A 21,118-nucleotide genomic window follows, 5' to 3' on the forward strand; every position below is an offset into this window, starting at 1 on the left:
GCAGGTGTGTCACCAGGAAAGTGGGCTCAGAGAAATTAGCTGGAGGGGCCCTCCGGCCTGTGTCTACCCCCCCGGGGTGCAGCTGTTTTGTTTCCAGGTACAACACAAACTATGTCTGGCAGTGGGGGGCGGGGGGGTGGGTGGGCAGGAAGAGGGAACAGATTTGCAGGGATTCCGTAAAGCTATTGGCTTCTGGTGTGCGCTACAGCCTCCGAGTGGAAACAGGCCTGGTGGCTGAATTCTCGCAAGGTCAAGGAAGTGTTGACCACAAGCAAGTAGGCTGGTTGGTGTTCGTGCGTCACAATGCCGGGACCAAAATCACCTGTTCCTACACAAGTGTGCGTGTGTGCACTCAGAGACACATATACGCAATCAATCAATAACCGAACTTTGCCTGGGGGGTCTTCATCAAGAAAAATGCTTCCTGCTTTCTGGTACCTCCTCCCACTTCCCCGTCCTGTCTGGAAGTGACCACCGCTTGTATCCTGTGTGCTATGAGAGTTAACCAACCGGTGCACGCATTTCTGTTTCCCCATCTTCGCGGGTGTCTCTCCAACCTTTTGATTCTTCTTTGCTCTGCCCGCCCCCCTTGGGGTCTTGAACACCCCCTTGCTTTGCCGCGAATCCCTCCTCTTGTCCTGGGTCTGCGCACCTCCTTGTCCCACTGCCTGACCCACGTCTTCTCCTTTCCTTCCTCTCTCTCTTCTGACTCCTTTATCTTCTCTTCCCTCTCTTTTCTCTTCTTTCCCCTTCTCTTTCCTTCAGCAGCTCCTCGCTCTCAAGGTCGACAGCCACCTCCGAGGAAATCTCCACTCAGAAGAGCTCATTTGGCTATAATGAGGCTTCTTTCAGAAGCCGCTGACCCCAGAGAAAGCCCTGCACTCAAGCTGCCCCTTTCCCTTTGCTGGGTCTCATCACCTCTCTCCTCTGCGCCTCGAAGAGAAAAAAAATCCAATAAAAGAGATTAAGACCAGACATATGGAAGAGCAAAGGGCTGAAGCCGTATCTTGCCTCCTCTTCTTCATTCCTATAGATTAGAACACGGGGACTCTGAGAGGGATCAGAACGGGGCCCCAGTGCCTCAAGTCCTCTGCCTAGCTGCCCGATGGCCCTGGCCACAGAGGGACTTCGCAGGCCATGAAAGGAGCCCCTCCCGGGACCAGCCTCTGCTCAGCAACAAGTCTGACATTTTCCCCAGAAGTGCCCCAAGGCCCCTTGGGAAGAAGCTACAAAGTCAAGAATAAACCGTGAACTTGGGGATTGCTCACACTCTTACTATTTTCTTAACAAACCAACTGGATCTTATTAAGGGAGGCTTCTGAACAGGAGACTCCTGTCTAGAGAACCTTCCTGTCACCCGTTAAATATGCCTGATTTCACACGCTGTCGTGTAGCTGTCCCTCCGGCTGGCTCACCACTGATGAGGAGTAAATGATATTGCATCCTGGCCCCTTTCTTAGCACACAGGTATTTTCTGCAGGAAATACCAGGGAACCTGCTGTCGTTCGTCCAACATTGGCAATCTCGCTATTTGGTATCTTCAGCAGACTTTCAATTTATCTGAAGCACAGACCTGGTTGTTTCAGGCAATGCCATCTGTCTAATGCAGGCACGACGTTTTGTCTCACCTGCGTCCTGCCCTGTCTCCAGTCCTCAGTTTCCCCAACCGCACCATGAGAATGGATGAGAGTCTCCCAGGGCACATCTAGGGCTCAGCTTTGCTGTTGTTCAGACTCGCTCTCCATTTGCCAAGACCTTAATTGCCTAAAAACGCTGAGCAAAGTCTGCTTTTTGTTGGGGCCTTTGCTTACAGAGCCGTCTTCCAAATCAAGGACCTTCCCCCCCCCCATGCTTCTTAATAAGCCTATACCTTAAAGAAAAATGAAAATTAAAATATTGAACCTCTGGGTGCACTCTGCTGCCCGTAATGAAATGTGCATGGAGGACACGCATCCGGTTCAAGGACTTTATACAAAGTTATAATAACTTAACAGTAATAAGCTAATAGTCAAATGGAATTAATAATAGGAATGTGGCCATTTAAGCAGTAAGATGGCTCTGTGTCGTGGAATTTTTGCAGCTAAACCCTCTTGAGTTTCTATAAGCTAATAGCAATTAGCTCCTGAGTTAATGGCAGCTGCGGCCATAATGAGATTGGAATTGATCATTTAGAAGCGGGCTCCCATAAGCTGGTCTTATGAGGCATTTCAGCTATAAAGCACTGCCTTGACCCCCTCTTCTCATACCTTTCATCATGACCCCCCTCTTCTTTAAGACTTTCTGGACCCAGGGCACTCCTTTCCCCATGCAGCACTCAGTTCTCCAGGGGTCCAAGAGCAAAGCCTCAAGATGGGTTGTGCATCCTGCAGACCAAGAATTCTGAGGTTGCCAGACCACAGACTCTACTCAGATCTCACTAACAAACCCTTCTTCTGGCAGGTTAAGTCCATCTCAGCCTCAGACTCCATTCCTGGCTTCACCACCTCTCTAATCTGGCTGGTGGATCTACTTCTCTTGAGACTACGTTTCCTCAGCAATAAAATGGGGAGTACAAAATCTACCTTCTGGGGTCACAGCAATGAAGCAACTAGGAAATCTCTGCAAGAGACCTTTCATAAAGAGGTGCTCAATAAGTGCCTTCTCTTCTATATTGGTTAGCATTCGCTGTGTAACAAAACATCTCCAGAGTTAATGGCTTAAAATACCAATTATTTTATTTTGCTCATCGTTATGTGGGTATTCTGTGTGTTTTTTCTGGTCTGGGTTGCTGGGGCTGATATCTGTTGGGCTTTCTCTTGTATCTGTGGTCAGTCAGTGGCTGGAGGGTCTAGGGATGCCTCATACACGTGCTGGTGGCTGCAAGCTCTCAGCATATGTCAGGGGGTGGTTGGGCTGCATGAATCTCATTCTCCAACAGACTAGCCTGAGCCTGTTCACATGGTGGCTTCATGGATCCAAGCACAGAAAGAGAAGGCAAGTCCCAATGTGCAAGTGCTTTACAGGTCTCTGTTTAGGTCACATTTACTATTGTCCCATGTGCCAAAGAAGTCACATGACTGACCCTAGATAGACTCCACTTCTCAATGCAAAATCACACTGCAAGAGGACACACATTCAGAGGTGGAAAGACTCTGTGGACATTTTTCCAATGTACCACACCCTATTTCCCCTTCACTAGTTCTGTTTATCTACATTCCTTGTCCACACCTAAAAGTAGGTGTTCAGAAAGTAGTTATTGAGTAGGTGAATGAATAAATGAGAGAAATTAGTCCTCTGAAAGTGAAACTGAGCTCCAAAGCATGACATCCCTGCAACTTGGTAATAGAATTACGACCCAGACCCGTCTCCTGATCTCCAGTCAGACCATTATTTCCTCTTACATAGATGAAGGAACCAAGTAAAATAAGACATACCAACATACTTTAGAAACAAATTCCTTCAACACCTCAAGGCATTTTAAGTATGTGTCATTCCAGAACATCCATTCTCCTCTTATAGGGTCCCCTTACCCACGGTTTTGACGTCTGTGTTTTCTGTTGCTCACGCTCAGCCACAACCCGGAAACAGTTGACCCTCCTTCAGACATATCATCAGAAGGTCAGCAGCAGCTAACACTACATCACAGTGCCTACGTCATTCCCCTCACTTCACCTCATCACAGACCCGTTTTATCATCTCATATCACTTCAGGGAGAAGAAGGGCAAGTGCTGTATGTAAAGATATTTTGAAAGAGAGAGACCACATTCACATAACTTCCATCAGAGTCATGGTTATCACTGTTCTGTGTTATTATTAGTCATTAGTGTTAATCTCTTACTGTGCCTAATTTATAAATTAAACTATCCTAGATGCGTGTGTGTGAATAGGAAAAAAAGCTAGTGTATACAGGATTCAGTACTAACTGTGGTCTCGGGCAACTACTGGGGCTCTTACGGCCTATCCCCCATGGATAAGGGGGCACTACTGTACATTCATAGGCACGGGGCTGGTATCAGTGGCCCTCCCACTCGGTTGTCTGGGATGACTTGGAAGGTGTTGTGGTCCAGAAGCAGTTCTCCACCTAATGCATCTCTAAGGAGAGATGGAAGAGGAGAAGGAAGGGCAGTGAAGCTCCCTATGTCCCTCTCTCCTAGATATTACTGGAAATTCAGGACTTGAGTCAACATGGAGCTACTCCGTGAGCCAGCGCTGAGGTGTCCAGACAAAAGGTCATTCCATTACTCAGGAATCAATTCCAAAGCTGTTTCCCTTTCTTATTTAAAGAACACAAACTATTTTCTCCTGAGGAAAAAAATCAATACTTGTGGTAAAATTGGGCCTCACAGCATCCCCATCAGAGGTCCCAGACACATTTTTATGACCAGGGGGACTGTGGGTAAATTGAGGCACATTCTAACTCTACCTTCCCCATTTTAAGTCAGTGAAGGCTGCCGGGGGAAGTTGGAGGAATAAATCTCCCCTATCTCTGAGTTTATTTGCAGGTGGTTTGTCTCGCACCCAATGTATCATAGGATATTTGATCTGGGGGAGCCTGTGGGCCAATGTGTCTTGATGACACATCACCGCCTGCCATGTTGGGTGTAGACTCAGCCGTGCAGTGCTAACAAGCCCTCATGCTCAGGGGCCTACGGTAACAAATACTCATTGCTTATTCACATTATGTGTCTTTTAAGATCAGCTGCAGCTACGTTCCAGGCCATCTTCCTTCCAGCACCAGGCTACAAGAGCACTCTATCTGGAGCATCATTAGCCTCATGTCTGAGGGAAAACAGTAGAACTCAATGGCTCTTAACACTCTGTTCAGAAGTGGCACACTTTACTTCTGCTCACATTTCATTGGCTAAATCAAATCAAATGGCCAAGTCTAATGGGTAGGGAAGAATAATCTTCCACAGAAAGGACCAGCAAATATTTTAAACAATAATATAATCTAACGCATGGGTCTGCTTGGTGCTGGTGTTCAGACAAGGGTATGGGTTTTCCAGGGCTGGGTTGGCGTGGAAAGAGAATGAGACCCAAGAGTACTGTGGGGGAGGTGGGAGGCCCACTGAGGCTTTTGCTCTGTCTACTTCAGTCTCCAAGCAGAGGAAATTTTAATAGACACATCCATGAATGCCACAAATTTCCAGACATTTCTTCTTGAAGCAGCCCCAAGAACTGCTGGAGGAGAGCCAGCTGCCTGGGCTGTCTGGCCCCATGCTGAAGAATAAAATGTCCCCTCCTCCAAAGGTCACACAGGGCAGGAGGCTGAGTGCTGTTCAGAAAAGGTATATAGGGTCAAGTTCTATGGAGGGTCATGGGTCATCCCAGAACCACCCAGGACTCAGACCCTGAGCCCCAGAGAGCCTCAGGCTGGAGGGCTGTCACTTGATTATCAGCTCAGCTTCTTCCCCTTATCAGCTCTGTGGTCTTGGACAGCCAGTTACCCTCTCTGTGCCTCCTACTGTTTTCATCAATAAGATGAGGATAATAACACAGACATGCCTTCTTCTGCTAAGAGACCACCCTGCCTTTCTATGGGACAGGGTAAAGAGCAGCTTGCCTTATTCTCCTTAGAAGTGGGATGAAGACAAGGCATCTCATTCTCCTGTTACCACCTGCTTCATGAGGACTCAGAGAGAGGGGAAGGCCTCACCTCCAAGATCTCTAAAGGGCTGTCCTTGGGCAGGGACAGCAGGTTCACCCCCATGGAGGAGGAGATCCTGGCTCACACATGAGGAATGCTTTCCAACAAAGCCAGAGCCCATAGGGAGATGGAACAGGTAGATAGGGGAGATAATAATTGTCCATCCTAAGAATTGTGCAAGTGGAGCTCCATGTCCATGGTCCAAGGATGCTCTAAGTGACGGTGTATATTCCTTGACTGTTGAGACAGAATGCCTAGAGATCACAGACTGTCAGAATCACATGATATCTATCCAACTCGGGGGACATAGTAATCTGACCACATGGATGAAATCATAAAAGACCCCACAGGGCTCAGTGCAACACATGCTGTTGCCTGACCTCCCTTCGGTCCTTTTGAGGCTCCATTCTGACATTAGATTGTGATTCATACAGCAGCTCCTTAGCATTTCTTATAGGTCTCATGGAAAGAAGGCACTGTTTCCTACCTCAGGTTGTGACCTTCTGCCCCCAGGGGCCAGGATATGCCTCTTGGGCTCGACCCAGGCATAGTGAGAGATCCTCAGGCAGGAAGCACTGTGGCCCCCAATGGCTGGGGAGCAGGGGTGCATGGGAGCTCAAGGCACTGGACTGCCCCCAAGGGGAAGGACAGTGGCAGCAGAGGGATGAGGGGATGGTGTTAGGGAATGGACTATGTCACCAGCCCTGGATGTTTTGGGCTCATAAAAGAGCTCAGGGTTGAGGTTTCTATGATGATTATTTTCTTGGACTTGGGTCAATGTGGTTCTCCCCTCCTACATCATCATCATCTTCTTTCTTACCACTGAAAATGGCTTTGGTATTCCCCATGGGCTGCCGAGCTCACATGCTCCTGGGGTTCTCCTAATTGTCCTGTGTGGAAGTTAGAGTTGGGAGCACAGTCCTCTTCGGGTCAAGAAGACAGCTGTGGATCCAGGGTGTAAGTTGTGACATTTCTGCACCCAGACCCTGGCCCAGTGCCAAACCTTGAACACAGTGCAGCCTGGGAAGCTGGCCTCCACCTTGTGGAGTATTGTCTTGAATGCCTGGGCAGCCCTTCCCTCCACTTCCAGAGGCGGGAGCTGTCCAAGCTTGAGGGTCTCGGGGATGTCCTGCTGGGTGACATGGGTGAGGCCCTCAGCTCACTGCCTGCTGCTGTCAAACAGTGTGACCTACTGTGTCCCAGATGAAGAGGAAATGACGGGCTATACCATATGCCAACATGCTATTGTGGTTGTCATTGTTGTGCATGTCTATCATTCCTATCATTCCCAGCATCCCGTATCTCAAGACTCAGTCGTCAGAACACCCACCTTGGCCAACCTGCTAGGGACCCAGCCCAAGCCTGCATCTACACTTTGGACCAGCTTCTGATCTCCACAGGTGATGTGGTGATGTCCCTCCATGAGTGAGTCTTTCCCCCGGCCCTGGTCTCCAAGCTGTGCTGAGCACCTGTGGACTGGCCCAAGCAGTATATAAGGCCAGGCACTGGGGGAGGCATGCTAGCTTACATTCTCTGCTTCTCCCATGGTACCCCTGGGGACAGGAGCATTCCTTCTCCATTTCACAGATGAGGAAGCTGAGACTCAGACAAGTAACTTGCTCAGGGTCGCCAAGAGATCAGTAACCAGTGCCCGGCCGGTGGGGAGGGGTTTGGGTCTCCTAGCGCAGCAGATGTCCAGCCTGTTCGTCTATAGAACATATAGGGGAGTATGTAGACCCTCAGATGCCCGGACCCCAGTACAAGGGGAGGCCTCCGTGGGGTCAGATCTCCCGCCCATTCTGAACAGTTCCCCAAGCCCTGAGATCTGGGAAGGATCTGGGAACAACCACACCGCAGGCCCCGCTGCCAGTCTGGCCTGGCCTGGTCCACTGGGATGGGCCTCCAATAAAAAACGTGCCCCCTTCCGAGTGCTGGGAAAGATAGCAAACACCTGAGCAATGTGGCCCCTTCTGGGAATACCTCTTTGTGCTGAGGGAGATGGAGAAAAGGCAGGTAACATTCTAGTATCTGATCTGCTTTGGGAATTTCAGCAAGTTGCTCCTCCTCTCGGGGTCTTTGTTTCCCCATCTATAAAATTAGGGTTTGAAGAGCTGCAGGCTGGAGTCTCCCAGGCTGGAACTACCTGGACTCATTACCCTTGACTCCAGCCCCAAAGGGAAGCACCTCAGCAGCCAGTGGGTAGAGTCACTGGGGATAAATCAGTGTCACCCCATTGGTATCTCCATATGCTTCAAGCTACCCCCTTCGTAGTAATGACTTCTATCGTCAACTATCCTCCGGCACTGTGTGAAGCATTTTGTATATCCGGCCGCATTTAATCTTCAACCACTGTGCTGGAAAGCTATTACTCACCCATACGACAGCTGAGAAAACTGAGGCTCAGCAAGGTGAAGCAACCTGCCCCGGGTCACACAGCTGGGAAATAGCAGAGCTAGGTGAGGCCGTGTGGTGCTGCCTGTCCTGCAAGCCGGCCCTGCTGCTTTGTTGTCTCAGCTAATTGTTGAGGGTTCCTCCCTGAGGATGTGTAGAGCTGAGCTACCTCTCTCTTCCTTTCTTCTGAGCCTGCTATGCATCAGGAGAGACAGAGGAACAAAATAAACAGAGATGGATTGGGGGAGAGGGTTTCCAGTGGAATCACTCTGCAAAGCTGCCTTTTTCTGCGAGCTGCCCCTCTTAGGAGCTTCAAAGAGAAACCTGCTTCCAAGCAGGATCATTTGCCTGAGCCAAAAGCCATTTATCTGGAATATTAATATGCCAGCAGCCGCCTGTGACTGTGCCTGCCGCTGATCACACACTCCCAGCTATGATCCCTCCTGGGAATGCTCCGGGAGGCTCCAGAAAGCTAATGGGCCCCCTGTGGCACATTCTAGTTACCTTTTGTTTGGCTTTCTCGGAGCCTCCTACCCTACCCGTTGCCAGCCAAGCATGCCTCCAACCTTAGACAGGGGCTCTGGTAAGACGCCCCCGCTGGCCGCTGAGCCACACCCATCCACCACTGGGGACTGATCCTCCTAATTCAGATCCTTGGGGAAGACCATCAAGATCCAACCCACAAACCTCTAGCACCAGAGAGGGGGCATGCTGGGGACTCAGCCATGTCTTGATAAGGGACAAAGAATTTAGAGGAAGAGACTTGGGTTCCAGCAGTATCTCAGCCACACCAATGCTGAACAACCTTGAGCCAACACAGGCCCCCGGGGACCTCAGTCTTCTCTCTGGTTGGACCTGATGCTCTTCAAGGGTCCTCCAATCACAACATCCAACAGTGATACAGGAGAAGCACCAGGCAAAGAGTCTGAAGTCTTGGGTTCAAATCCTTACTCCTTGGGTTCAAATCTTTGTCAGTTTGCGGAGGATCCTATATCAGCAGATCTGTTGTGACACAAATTTAAATTAGATAACTGCTGCAGGTGCCTCATCTTTGGAGTCAAAGGACATTTGCTGAATCTGAGATTTCATTTGCTACTTGAAGCCAATGCAGAAATCCAGCTGGAAGTGATACTACTTCCTCCAAACTCCTCATTTCACAAGACTAGTGGTTCATAGTTAATCACCATGAACAATACAAGAAAGATGTTTCTCAGAATGTCGCACTGCAGAACAGCTCCTTGCATGGGAACATCTTGTGTTCCATAAGGCCGGGGATCAGATGTCACAGTGTTATGACACCAGGGTGTCCTCTCCTGCCGAACATTAGTCCAACCGTGTCATGTCATAGTTCTCAATACCTGTTGTCCTACTTTACCCTTTGAATGGAAAGTTAGAGAACTACTTGGTAATGAGAATAATAATGACTGACAGGTAATTAACACATCGCAGTTACTGTTCCAAGTGCTTCATAGATTTTAATTCACTCAATGCTTATGATAATCTCATGAGATGGGTACTATTTCACAGAGAGAGTTTAAAAAACTCACCCAAGTTCACCAAGGTGTTAAGTAGCAGAGGTGGAGTTTAAACCCAGAGAATGTGGCTTGAGTTTATTTCTTAACCATTAGGTTCCTGAACTTAACTGTGCTTCAGAACCTTCCAGTGGATGGTTAGAATGCAGAGTGCTAGACCCTAGCCCTGGAGTATCTGATTCCTTAGGACCAGGTAAGGCCCGAGAATTTGCATTTCCTGAAAGTTCCCGGGTGATACCAGTCTGGACACCACATTCTGACAGCAACTGCTTTAAGTCATATTTCCTCAGAGTTAAAGCGAAACTGAACTCCTAATGAATCCCAACGTCCCTTGGGATCTTGGATCCCAATCTTCTCCAAAGTATTATCCACAGGAAATACTCCCACAGGTTGCTCGTTGGCCATATGTGATAAAAGGAGGATGAGGTCCACAGTCATGTATGTCTGAGAAATTTGGGTTTGATAGATCTAAACAGGTTGCTTTACTGGTTTTCTGCTCTGTATTTGTTTATTCAAATGTACTCTATGACATAGTTAGGCAAGTTTTCTAAACGTTTTTTGACCTCAGTATCCTTTTTTTCCACAAAGTGACTCATGGGAAATGTGCTCCCTAGAACACCCTTGAGGAAACAATGGCCCTTGGTTTACTAAGACAACCTTCCACCTAGACTCCAAGAAGTGGGTTTGAACCGCTATGGGTTGCACAAAACAAAGACTCTACCCATCTTCTCTAGCCCAATGGATCACACATCTACCTTCTACAACTCTCTGAAGCAAATACTGTAATTGCAGAAGAATTCAGGGAAGATTGTAGGGATATTTGGTGCAACCCCATCCCAACTTCCAACTATTCCAAGTACATATGTCTTTATTTCCCTCAGTGGGCACACCAGTACCATTTCTGTGAAAAGGGGAAGATCAGTGTTTTTACTCAAGCCACCAGGAAGAAAAGATGAGTTCTATCTCACAAGTTTCCAACAAGCACTCATGCTGTTCCAGGTGCCAGGAAAACAAGAGAGAGTAAAGTATGACCACTGGCCTCAAGGTGCTCATAGTGTGCTGGGGGAGGGCACCCAAAGCCAAAATGACCTATGTCAAAATAAGATATGATCAGAACAATGAACATTTGGAGGATAAGGGAGTCACCTCTCCCTAGAGATCAAGGAATTGTCAAGAGACAGATGGTATTCTGGGAAGGAAATGGCTTCCCTCCACATCTAATCCATCTGCAGTTCCTTCTCCAGAGTCATGAGTGCTGGGGTCAGTGAGCAGCAGGATCTGCCAATTGTGAGCAAATCCCACAGTCTAAAAGAGTACAGAATTTTATTTCCTCTCTGGTCCCAACAAGAGTTGGTGTCTCAGTAGCTGAAAGCACCAAGGAGAAAATCAAAAACAATAAAAGATCCTGAGAGATCTCAACCTCTGGAGAAACCAGTAGAAGGGCCTCATAGGCCAGGCTATGTTCCATCAGAGCACCTGTTGATCTTCCCAGGCATCTGAACAGGTGGGTTGAATAGATGGGGCTGGGTCCTCACTATCCCTGTGGCCAAGAAAATAATGGGAAGATGAAGAAGCTTCCTTTGGGTACCTCAACATGGGATCTGACCATGTGGCAGCTGCAGCCATCTGAAGATTTGACTGGAACCAACTGGAGACCTGCTTCCAAGATGACTCACTCCATGGCTGATAGTAAGAGGCCTCCACTTCTCACCATGCAGCTGTCTCCACAGGGCTGCTTGAGTGCTCTTGAATATGGCAACTTGCTTCTTCCATAGCTAGTGATCCAAAAAAGACAGCAAGAAGGAAGCCACAGTGCTTTTTATGGCCTAGTCTCAGAAGCCACATGCTCTTGCTTCTGCATTCTACTTCTTGGAAGCACATCCAGCCACACACAGGGGAGGGAGTAGAGCTCTACCTCAAGAAGGGAGGAGTATTAAAGAATTCTTGGACTTATTTTAAAACCACCACACCATCTAAGGACAACAATAAAGGAAGGATTCAGACCATAAAATTGAATCAGAACAGAGACTGTGAAAGACAGAAAAAAAATAAAAAGGGAGAGAGAGAAACAGCAGTGAGTAATTAACCTATATACAGTTAAACTTAAATGGATAATTATAGAGTTTCTTGGAATGTGTAATGAAAGTGCTAAATAATGATCTTAAAATAGAAATGACACAATATTATAGGAAAACCTAATAACAGTCTGGAATCAATGAAAATAAAACTATCGGGAAAAAGTAGGATTTGGGTGGGGGGCAAAGGGAGGTAAGGTACAGGTAAAAGGGTTCTAAAGGTCTCATTTAGAGGAAAAGTGGGGAATTAAAAGGATTTTAAAGGCCACATAATATTGGAGTGAGGTGGGGAGCACGAGGGAAAATATCTGGCATTTTATTTTCATAGGATAGAGAACCATGTATTTAATTATGAGTATGGGGAACCAGAAGGAAAACATGAGTGGAATAAAAAAAAAAAAACCCAAGTCAAAATTATAAATACAAAGAAGGAAGAAGGACGAATCACAAAAATTATTAAAAAAAAAATACAGAAAAGGAAAAGAAGAAACAAGACAAAATCAATGGTAGACATAAAGCCAACTGAAGGAATAAAATTTTCTATATTAAAAGCGAATGGACTAAATTTTTCTATTAAGGGATAGGGACTGTCCAGTTGGTTTTTTTGTGTTTTTGTTTTTGTTTCTGGTTTTTTTTTTTTTTTAACCAATACAAAGAAATTAAAAAAGGATCTATGAAAAGACAATGCTAGGAAGACTGAATAAAAGCAAAGATGAAGGAAAACAGGAAAAAGGTGAGGGGAATCTGCATGACACATTTGGGACCTGAAATCCTTTCACTCCGTTTGTCAGTACTGTCCCGTCAATGGTTCCTTGCCCCATCGCTGCCATGCATGTCAAAAGAGAATTGGTAACTGGGAACGAATTCTGACTACTCTGCATGCTCACAGTTGTTAAAAACACCCTAGAAATCAATATGATGGAAGAGGTACAAAGAAATGCTTATTTCTTTTCTTTCAACTGCAGCTTTAGAGAGACTTGTGAATATTCTCTTTGAGATTCACTGCTGTGTAACTTGCTAAGATTGAGCACTTATTGTACCTCTTCAAACAGGAAATAGTCTCAACTGGGAGCCTCCTCTGGACACCAAACAGTGGCCATAAATTCATCTTGTATTATTCCATTTCCTAGATCCCAACAGTGCAGAGAGGGGTTCTTGTTTGCAGGGGTGCAACATCTCTTGCCAGGTCGCACTTTGGCATTGGATATCACGACAGGAGACAGGTCAGAGCTCAAGCATTATAGGCTTGAGAAATAAACTCCCAATGTTGAACATTGTTTCATTTCCTATTTTTCTAGCTCATCAAAAAGAATTGGAAGTTCAGTATCACAGAATATAGTTACTCAATCACAGATACCTGTTTTGTACCTGCCATGTTCTGGGCTCTTACACGAGGCTCTGTGGACACAGAAGTCAACAAAACAGAGAAAGCCACTCCCTTTGTGAAGCTTCTAGCATAATAGAGGCAACAGACAATAAAGAATAATAAAATAGGGGTGCCTGGGTGTCTCAGTGGGTTGGGCCTCTGTCTTCGGCTTGGGTCATGGTCTCAGGGTCCTGCGATTGAGTCCCGTGTCGGATTCTCTGCTCAGCGGGGAGCCTGCTTCCCCTCTCCCTCTCTGCCTGCCTCTCTGCCTGCTTGTGATCTCTATCTGTCAAATAAATAAATAAAATCTCTTTAAAAAAAAGAATAATAAAATAATATAACAATGAAAGAAGGATAACTGTCAGTGCAGTAAGGGAAAATAAAGCAGGACAAGAGGCCAGGAACTGTGTGTTGTTTTAACCCATCAAACCATAAGCTCATTAAATGTAGAGTTGACGGTTGGTTCCCCTCTGTGCCTACAGAGGCTCAGTCCAGACACAGAGGATATGTAATAATTGTACAGAGCAGCAGATGCAGATAAAGAGTGAAGATAGTCGCAAATGTGCACTTATTCTTTATGAAGCAGATAACAGGTAAAGGGAATCAATACAGGTGTTGAACTGATGTGATCAAATTAGTCTTTTCAGGAGGTATATGGGATGGGTGATAGCTAGAAGAATGGGGATTGGGGGCGGGGGATCCATATGAGAAGCAGAGACACATTCTGAGCAGTTACATATATAAAATGTTGTATCTATGCTGTCTCTCATATGTGTGTATGTGTGTACGTGAAGTTGGAGTGTGCATGTGTTAACAAGCCTGTGACCTTTGACATAGTAAGTCACCTTCTTTAAACATACCCTGAAGAAATCAGAAATTCGGGCAGACAGGCAGAAAGATATTTGCTAAAATATTATTCATGGTAGCAAAGTCAGATGCAAACTAAATATTCCAGTATAGATTACCTCAATAAGGAAAGCCTCACCCATGGATTAGAATATATACACTAATAAAACAGCAATGTCGAATACTGTTTAATAAAGTGCTTGTGGTACATTGCTGCTAATTATACAGCTCCACGCATCAACAAAAGACTGAAAAGAAAAGCATCCAATTGCTAGTGGTGGCTATCATGAGGTGATGTGATTATAATTCATGTTTTATTTTTTTCTTGTATCTTTTTATATTTTCCAAGTTCTCCGTGATGAGCTTGCATTGTTTTCTTTTGTAGTGAAGTAGCAGGGGTGGGCAAAAGTTATTTTTAATGGAGAAAAGGCAACATTTTATTTTTAAAAAGATATTCCTTTTGGAATAAATAGCACCACCCAGAGCCCCCAGATTGTGACTTCAGGGAGAGGTGATTTGCCTGAGCTACAGACCAAGGGATTTGGACACCTCTGTGGGCGCCAGAGGTCCACAAACGTACTGAGGCACATGGCACACCTTTCTCTCTTCTCCCCACTGGGCTTTTAGACAGGGAAATGCCTGCTGACCCTGGAAGGGCCTCAGGGAGCGTGGGAGTGATGCTGGCAGGCAGGGACCCCGTCTCCACATGTGTCCGCCTCCACCTCTCTCCATCTGCCAGTCCCTCTGACTTCATGTGTCCCTGAGCCTCACTTTCCTGCTGTCCCTCCACCTCGTGCCTCTCTCTAGGTTTCTGTCCCCTCTAACTCTGCCTCTCCCCAGGCGGCCTCTGCCCCCCTACACTCTGCCCCCTCCTACAGAGGGATGCTGCCGAATTTAGTAGGGTGCTGAAGGTTCTGGGCCGGGGCCTGTCGAAGGCCCCAGGAGCTGTTACTATTACGAGGAGCTGCTTCTGTCAAAAGAACTTTCTCACATGTCATGAATCAGAAGAGCGTGTCTTTGCTTCCTTCTGCCTGATCTCAACAAATTCCACATATAGTCCCCCGCACTGCTCCCTCCACCCGTTCCCAAGTGCACGGAGCAAGGCAGGAGGCTTTCTGAAAGCTGTCCTAGAACATGTAGAGTCACTAAGAGGACAGAGTGGGGAGGTCACACTCTGAATGCTGATGAGCCGAGAGGTCTGCCCTCACCCACTCCTCACCCACCCCTGTGGAGATGTCTACATCGAGCCTTCCATTCTGAAAACATCTCCCCTGGAGCCAAGAACAGCAGGCCATGGTCTGGAAGCTGAGACACTTGCTAAGCACTCCCCAGAAGACCCAAAACTGGGAAGGAAGCTGCCAGGGCATGGGCTCAGGTGGGAGGGACCTCACCTCTGGGCACCGCTGTCTCCTCCTCTGCCGGTAAAAACTCAAAGTTACCTATGATCTGCCACCCCCCCCCACCAAGAACATGTCTACAGCTCCCCTGCTCCCCAACAGCAGGCTGGAAGAGGACCGAGTGAAGTTGGTCTGCAACTCAGGAAAAAGAGGATTGTGGCAAAGCAGGGAAGGGTATGGTTGAGGGAGGGTGACCCAGGCAGCAGACCCTCGCCTGGAGAGTGATCCTCAGGGCTACAGGGGAGGCCAGGCTGGAGCAGGCATCTTGCCAACCAGCAGGTCTTCAGGGAACAGCTGCCGGGGGATCACAGTACCAGGCTCTTTTATGGTGTGCTTTTATTTTGCTTTTCCTTTAGGACAAGGCCCCCCAACCTTCCCTCTTGCCCATTAACTTGCTGTGACCCTGGACATAGATCTCCCTTCTCCTGACCTTTTAGTTCCCCTGCCTGGAGGGTGACAGAATGATGGCTTTCTCATCCCCACTGTGAGGGCTGCGTTTGCAGGGGTGAGGGCGTGTCTGCGGCCCCCAACCTTCACTGCGCTGAGGTCAGAGCCGGCTCGGTTTCCCTTCGAACAGGGAGAGCAGTCCTGAGGGCAGTGCAGGGGCAGGTGAGGCACACATGCACAGGTGAATCCTCCGGGGGCTGAGCATTGAAATGAGATGGGCAAAATCAGCTGTTAAGTTTTTAAGTGGGCACTTTACACATTTACTTCTCTGAGAATTGAGTGCAAGCGCGGGTCCAGGGAAGTCATTTGTCCGATGAATTGAATGAATGAAACAATCTGTGAATCACTGAGTCCACACGCAGTACTAGGCATGGGGCCATCATATCAAATCAGCCAGGACGTGGGACACATTTTGAGATGGAAGACGGTCTAGGGGTGGCCCAACACAATCCCCCTGTTGCAAACCACCAAACTGTGGTTACACGAAATGAAACCTCTGGGCTGGGGGTGCCACATCCAGCAGGCATCAGCCCCTAAACAGGACACCGGGAGCTGTTCTCCAACCTGCTGTCTTCTGAAGAGAGCACATTAGCAAAGCTCATCACATTGAGTATTTCCATGTTTTTAAATCCCAGGACAAACATCTTGGAAATAGTCTCATGCCCCAGGGAGTTTATAGCATTCCAGCATGGAATGCAGTGTCCCTGAAGTCTTCTCTGGTCCCCCGGACTCACAGAGCCAGCCCATCAGCAACGGCTTAAATCCAGACCCCTTGGGTGAGTCCCGGCATCAGCCATTAGAAACAGTATGACTTTGGACGGGTTCGGAAACCTGAGTCTCCGGGTGCTTATCTGATAAATGGAGAATCGTAGTTCACAGAGCTGTTGTGAAGATTAGCTCATGTAATGTGAAACACTGAGGATGGTCCCTGAGCAGAGGAGGTCCTCAGCACAGGCTGACCGTAGAGATTTGGGTCTAAGTTCTCGCAGCGGGTCCCCAGGTGGAGCCCTTGATGCCGGCACGCTCAGAGTCACCTGCAAGGCATGTTAGAAACCGTTCCCTCGGTCTCGGCAGGGAAAGATGGGACCAAACTTCTGGATTTTTAACAAGCACCTGTGTCTAGGTGTCTAGACATCCCATGTCTAACACGAATTTAACATAGGCAGCTCTCTGATCACATCTGAAAAATTCGGGTCTACACTGAACACTATATGGTTAGCTAAGCATGTTGCCTTCTCCCGCAAGCCAGGTTACCAGGAAGGCAGGAGCAGGCACATGGATCAATGGCTCCCACGGTACCTGGTGTTGGTACATGATATGATCCTCAGTCAGTTGAAAGGAACTAGCACTAATTTCAGGGACCAGAGCTCTTGAACAAAGTGTTCGGCTTTCAGAATTATGAAGTGTAGGGGCACCTGGTTGGCTCCATCAGAAGGGCTTACGACTCTTGATCTTGGGATGATGACTTTGAGCCCCATGTTGGGTATAGAGATTACTTAAATTTTTTAAAAGAGTATATAAAATCCTGAGCTCTTTCTGCTTCTTCTTCAAACTGGCTTTTATGACATTGTCTGTTTCAGTCAGTGTGCAATGACTGTTCTCTAGAAAAGATACCACCTAATTCATCTGACAAGTTCAGGGCTGCAAAACTGTCATTCCTCCTGACAAATGTATATGCTTCCTTTTAGCCTGTTGTAGCAGATTCTTTTTCCAGAGATGATCACAACAATATCCCTCATTCCACATGCTCTTCTGCAAGGTGACCTTGTCTTCCACCTCAGTGAGGAGTGGAAGTCTGTTTCTCCAGCTCCTTGACTGCGAGCGGACCCTCAGAGTGCTCTGATCAAGAGGAACTGGTGGAATTGATGCAGTGCCAGTTCCGTGCCTGGACCTGAGCTTGTCTTACAGTTTCTACTCCTGTCTCTGGGAAACCAGTTGCCATGTGAAAAGTGCAATTATCCCAAGACCACCATGCAGTAAGAAATCAAGCCCCATGGAGAGGCCCCAGAGGATGATCTGATACAAGGGGATAGAAGCCAAGAACAGTGAGGCACCAGACACAAGACTATAGTAGCCATTCTTGGAAACCATTCCTATAGCTACAGCCACCCCAGCTGGTGCCATACACACCAGAGATAGACTGCCCAGCCACACTCTCCCCAGATTCTAATCCATGAAATCGTAAGTGAAACCAAATGATTATTTTAAGCCACCAACTTTTGTAACAGTTCATTATGTAGCAATAGGTACTCAAAACACATCCTATGAAAATATGTAAGCATCATGTTTTCCTTTTTCCCTTGGCTGCCAGGAAACTCAGAGCTAGATTTCTGAGCTAAATGTAAACCTTCTTTAACTTACCCTTCCCCTTGCTTTATGCATATAACATTTGATCTTTCAACCCTATGTTAATTAGATTAGATTTGTGTCTTTTATGATAAAGCTTTCCCACATTCTTTTGGTAGAGAAAGAGGGGGATGTTGGGAGTCTGATGCCTTTCTCCACCCTTTCTGTACAACTGAAACTTCCCATGTCTCCAAGTTCTGTTTAACTTCCAGAGCTGGCCCTGGGGATAATACTAGTACTTTTGCCCTGTGGTTGATGTATCCACCTCCATGATTCTACGTGTTGCTCCTATTCTCCTCTGGTCCTGATTCAGGAGTACCTCTCACTCTCAACACTCACTCAACCAATTTTCAATTTTTATCTTTATAAGTGGCCTCTCAATGAAAGTGCTTGAAATACCTAAGGAAATGGATTTCTAGTGGAGGAAGTTCAAGTTGAATGTCAAAGAGGTATTTTTGGTCAAGGTCATGGTTGTGGAATAAATAACACCTGAGGACAGTCTCAGAGGCAAACAAGCCTGTGTGTGCCCTCAGGAAACCCGTGGAGCAGGGTTGATGCCCACTGCCAGTACCTACAGGCAGTGGCCATGGCCAGGTACTCAATGGGTCCACAATCCTTTGGGTAACATCTTTGGGGCCACACATGTTGGAAATCAAACCATTCCAGACTTTAGAAAGGTAATAGGGTACATACAGCATGTGGCTTACATGGCCTAGCATGCCTGTAGGTACCAAGGCAATACCCTGTAATCAAGCACATGCAGCAAAACACATGGCCAGTCACGATCACAGCTCCGAGTTACGTTATGTGAGCTTCAGTCAGATTTTGTTGCCAAGTGAGTTCAACTAAGATCAGATTTTACTGCCAAATGAGTTATGAGAAATTCTTCCAGTTTTCAGAACTTCCTAATTTGGTGTCATGGCTGGGGTTTGTTATCCCATACTAAATATCGTGCTTGTACTTATTTCACTATCTCATAAAATTGCCGAGTGATTAAGACTATGGTTATCCCCCATGTACAGGTGAGAAAACAGAGGCTCAGAGACATTAAGTCACTTGGCAGAGGTCGCGTGGCTCATCAGTGGTAAAGCTGAGTTTAAGCCTGCAGGGGTCTGACTTCCAGATCTGGATCTCTGATCACCATCTTATCCTGTCTCCTCTGCTGTGCACCCTGGGTCATGTGAGAAGAAACCTTTCCACACAGCTGCTTGGGAAGCTACTTGGTGAGGCTGAAGGATTGCTAGGGGAAAAGAACGGAGGGAGGGAGAGGAAAGTAAATAAAACAGAACTTTTCCTCTCCAACCCCAGGCCTTGAGACATGAGCTGAGCAACCTGATCCAGGTGGCTTAGAAAAAAGAAGAGCCTTCCATAAATGCCCCCAATTCTCTGATTCTTGTTCCCCAGTTATTTTCGCATGTGGACATCAGACTTTTGTCCCCCTGCTGCCACCACATGAAAAGAAATAGATATTTTTTAATGGCCTTAGTTTTTAAAAAATAAATTAATTAAATCAAGTCCCCAGGTTTTTGTTTTTTTTGTTTTTTTTTTTTTTTCAGAGCATGCTTAGAAAGAGCCCCGGGCTTAAGGCTTATAAGGATGTGGCTTCCCATGTCAGTTACATTACTCACTGGCTGGAAAAATTGAGAATGTCTTGTCCTCTCTAAAGGGCCTGCCTACAGAAACCCCTTCTTTGCCTCTATCTCCTGGTCCAGATGAAAGGCCAGGCTTGGAATTCACCTCCTAGGCCCTCAGACAGCCCACACTCAAAAAAGGATGTGCACACCAGCTGAACCCTCACGCTTCCCCACGGTGGGTCATTTAGCATAATCTTATAGAAGTCCTCTCTTAGCACCTGTCACCACAGGTCCCATGATCATGAGACAAGTCTTACCTCCTTGTCTGGTGTCATGCCTCTTCAAAGCTGACTGGGCTGTGGGCGCCTTTGTGCTTCAGCCTATCAGGCAATCTGTCCTAATGAGCTTTTACTCACCAGACTTTATATACTGAAAACAGAAACGTCACCATTCCTCCTTTCATGCACTCTGAACCAACATGAACCAACACCTCACGCCCCAGACACTATCCTAAGCACAGAGAATTCATTTCTTCATTCGTTCAAAGAACATTTACTGAGCCTCTGTGGGGTGCCAGACAATGTACAAGGCGCTCCCAATAGACCTGCCAGTGACACAGAGGACAGTCCCCGTCTTCATGGAGCTTAGATGGTAAGTCAGTCAGATGTGGTCTCAGACCAACCAGAGTTCACTATTTCATAAGGAAGCTCTACAAATTCAATGTCATGTCTAGCATCAGTGATGTAGCACAGAGACATGTCTGCACTTGAGGTAAACATGGGGACAGGATATAGACACTGTATCTTTCTGGAGGGGTGGCGATACAGACCGTAAAATCTAAAGGACAAGTAAGGACTACAGCCAAGAGCAGAGTAGAGTATTCTGAGCAGAAGCAGTGTGCACACATAGACGATGTTCCCATATGTCGATGGAATCGAAGCTACAGGGAACCAAGGGCAGCCCTCTGGGGTCAGGGCAGAGGGTTTGAGGTAAAGATTAATGGAAACATGCCTGGAGAACCACGAGGAGCATGTCCAGCAAAGCTTTTTCCTGTCAGCAGTGGAGAACCTGGAGCAGGTTCCAAGCAGAGGCACGAGAGAAGGAAATCAAGTTGCCTGTTACGGTTACAAGGCTTCACTAATCACACCTTTGGAAAATGACCTCACGCTCATGTGCAATGGGCAAGGGGAACCTACCTGGACTCCTGGTGCCCTTGGGGACCATCTGCTTGAACCTAAGGCTCTAAAACAAAGCAGGAGGCTGCAGAGGTGGTGGCTGTGCCGGAAGCCATTGCGTGCTTTTTCCTGTAATCATTAAGACGAGCTCCCGAGCTGCTGGGTAGCTAACTCTAGTCGGTGTCAGGGTAATTAACCAAGCTGCCTGAACTTTATTCACAGCCTGACAAGGTGCACTCCTGGGACTTGTCACTGTGGTTAGTCAGGGGGCGGGGGACTTGACATAAGGCTGATTAGGGAGTGTTTTACACAGCAAGAAGCTCTCTGATCTTCAACGGAGTG

The sequence above is a fragment of the Mustela lutreola genome, chromosome 4, assembly GCF_030435805.1.
Source record: "Mustela lutreola isolate mMusLut2 chromosome 4, mMusLut2.pri, whole genome shotgun sequence".
Classification (NCBI taxonomy): Eukaryota; Metazoa; Chordata; class Mammalia; order Carnivora; family Mustelidae; genus Mustela; species Mustela lutreola.